This window comes from Mastomys coucha, unplaced genomic scaffold (assembly GCF_008632895.1).
Source record: "Mastomys coucha isolate ucsf_1 unplaced genomic scaffold, UCSF_Mcou_1 pScaffold25, whole genome shotgun sequence".
Classification (NCBI taxonomy): Eukaryota; Metazoa; Chordata; class Mammalia; order Rodentia; family Muridae; genus Mastomys; species Mastomys coucha.
The window spans coordinates 207,383-210,928 of NW_022196908.1; positions in this window are offsets into that span (position 1 = coordinate 207,383).

Consider the following 3,546-nt stretch of genomic DNA (forward strand, 5'->3'; position numbering starts at 1 on the left):
TCTTTGTAGCCTTGGCTGTCCTGGAACTCACTCTGTAGACCAGGCTGGCCTCAAACTCAGAAATCTGCGTGCCTCTATAGGTCTATTTTCATTTTTCTACATACAGAAAGCCAGTCAGACTAGCACCATTTATTGAAGATGCTTTCTTTTTTCCATTGTATATTTTTGGTTTCTTTGTCAAAGATCAAGTGTCTGTAAGTGTGTGGTCTTATTTCTGGGTCTCCAATTCTAGTCCACTGATCAATGTGTCTGTCTCTGTACCAATACCATGCAGTTTTTATCACTATTGCTCTGTAGTAAAGCTTGAGGTCAGGGATGGTGATTCTCCCACCTGTTCTTTTATTGTTGAGAATTGTTTTCACTATTCCATTCTTTTCCCTTCCCATATGGATTTGAGAATTGCTCTCTCCATGTCTTTGAAGAATTGTGTTGGGATTTGAAACTGCCCGCAGTTTCATGAACGGGGTTCTCCTCAGTTAGGAGGGAATAAAGGACCTGAAAGAGAGGGTTTGAAATCCAAGAGAAGACTCGAAGCCAAGTTGAGTCCCAATCAAGGCTCCACTTTACTGAGAACAAAGGTTTTCATAATCACAGGGGAAACTGAAAACAAGTCTCTGGATTAACTATAAAGAAAGTTCAGGTGCCAAAGTCTCCAGGTTCAGAAGATCTTCAGCGGGCTGGCATACTCAGGCAGTGGGCGTGCTCAGGCGATGGGTGTATTCAGGTGGTAGGCGTGGTCCGGCGGCTTCTTCAAAGACAAACAGTCAATAGAGAGCATCTGTCTTAGCTCTCAGGTGTTAGCCCTCAAATAGAGGCTGTCAGGAGTCCGATGGATGACTGAAGTGAAGAGGGGATAGAACAGGGATTTTGATGGGGATTGCATTGAAACTGTAGATTGCCTTTGGTCCCCAAGGCCTGACACTACTACTGGGGCTGTGGAGTGCTCACAAAAAAGGGACCTATCGTGACTGACCTCCAAAAATCCCAATAAGCAGCTTAAAGAGTCAGATGGAGATAATTGCATCCAACCAATGGACAGAAGCTGCTGACCCCTGTAGTTGAATTAGAGAAAAGCTGAAGGAAGCTGAGGAGGAGGGTGACCCTGTAGGAGAACCAGCAGTCTTAATTAACCTGGACTCTCGAGATCTCTCATACACTAGACCACCAACCAGGCAGCATACACCAGCTGATATGAGGCCCCCAACACAAGCAGAGGACTTCTGGGTTTGGGTTCAGTCAGAGAAGATGTACCTAACCCTCAAAAGACTCGGGGCCCCAGGGAGTTTAGAGGTCTGGTTGGGTGGGTGGTGGGGACATCCTCGTGGAGACAGGGGTGTGTGGAGGAGGTATGGGATGTGGAACAGTTGGAGGGTGGACAGAAGGCAGGGAATAAAATCTGGAGTATAAACAAATAAATAAATAAATAAATCTTTTCTTTTTAAAATTCTTCCTCTCAAGTTGCTTTATAGTTGTGACGAATGTGATTAATATGTATAGTTTTGAAAATACATAGGAACTATACATGGTATCTGTTACCCACTGGGAATGCATCTTTTAGAGATAAAGGGAGACAACTGTAGTAATTTCACTCTTGTCATACCAGCTAAGGTTCAGTCAACTACAGGCTGAAAACTGCTCAGAAAATGTCTAAACAACATGAACCTCAAGCTGTTACCAAACATGCTAATTTTGTACATCACTTTCATGTTTAATTTAAATACTGATTGCCCAGGTGGTGAGGGTAGAGCTCTCTGAACCTTTTCTGATGCTCAGGGTTGCAGTTCCATAAATTGTTCTTTTATCAAATAAACTGTTCTTAAATTTTAAAGACTTTTTTGACTAATACAAATTCAAATCAGAATATATAGCTTAAACTTTTCAAGAACTCTTAAGGTTCTTGTAGAATTAAAAAGATTAAAATTTAAATACAATGCTAATAAAACTAAGTTGTCAAGACAGAAATAATACTAGTCACAGATAATGATTCCCATACATCATTAAGTACAATAGTCCAAGAGATTTTGGTAATTTGGCCTAGATCAGGAGTAGGTGAATTATAACCCATAGGCCAAATCTTGTCTCCTGTTTCTGTAAATAAACTTTTACTAGAACACCTCTACACACATTCACTTATGCATTTTCTGTGATCTATAGCTATGTCTGATTTATAAAAGTAGAATTTACTTGCAGACAGATTGTATATGTCTAAAAAAACAGCTGAAAATATTTACTATATGACTCTTTACAAAAAAATAACTCCCACCCCTAGCTTAGACTATAAACAATAAAGGAGAGGATAAATGAATATGTGTATTATATTTTGAAAGTTGAACACAAACAAGCTTAGTATATTCTAGGAACAGAAGAAAAATATAACTGTGAGGTTTTTTTTCTATTTAATATTGTAACACATTGTTCCTAAGTTATTTGTTTGTCTGCATTTGTCTTTTTTTAGACAGGTTGTTATTATATAGAAGTGACTAGTCTCAAACTCATGATGCTCATGACTGGGCTTTCTTAGTGCTGAGATTACAGGTATGTGAAATCATGCCCAGCTGTTCCTAGGTTTTAATCCATCAATCTAATCACTCATTCCAAAAATACACTCTGTGTCATACACTATATGAGTTTTACACACACACACACCAAGGAAGCCAACAAAGAAAATTATTTCAATGTTTACTTTCTTTTTTAAAATTTTCTTCTTTTCTTTCTTTCTTTTTTGAGACAGGGTCCCTCTATTTGTCCCTGGCTGTTCTAGAACTTGTTATGTAGACCAGGTTGGCCTCGAACTCAAGTGCTGGAATTAATGGAATGCATCACAGCACCTAGCTTCAATGTTTAATTTCTAACAGTAAGCACTGAGTAAATCTGAGGGATATTATACAAAGAAGAGAAAATAAACTTTTCTTCTATCATTCATTTATTATTGATCAAGTTGTACCTGGACTCTCTTTCCTGGTTGTTCATACTTCCTATCTTTCAGTCACTAGAATGCTGTATCCTTAATAGCTAATACTGACACAGCATGACAAGCATGTCTTTACATGCATGGCCTCTTTTAATCATTATAGTCTTGTGATATAGATGCTATTATTACACCCATGTATGAAATAAGAAATTGCAGCTCAGAGAAACAAAGCCTTTTGACCAAAATTGTAAGTGTGCTCCACAAAATAGCATTCAAGCATCTACTTTTCCTCCCTTCTTCACTCTGTGCCTGGGCAGCATCACATACCAAAGGCACTCACTATCACCACTGTTAAGGCATAGGTTTACAATAGTAATAATTGAATCCAGTGTACTATTTTCTTGAAGCTCTTAGTGTGGTTTATTATACAAATGGATGTCAAGTATCTAGAGCCAATGAACATATTTTGTTGAAAGATCTCTTTTTACATTTTATGGTGTTTTTATTGTAGTTTCCATTGTATATTATTTACTTAGGTTTTAATCTCAGCTTAGAAACTTAATTTTCTTTTTTTAAAAAAAACTTTTATTGCATTATGATGAGAAAAGTTACATAATTTCAATTTATCTGAATTT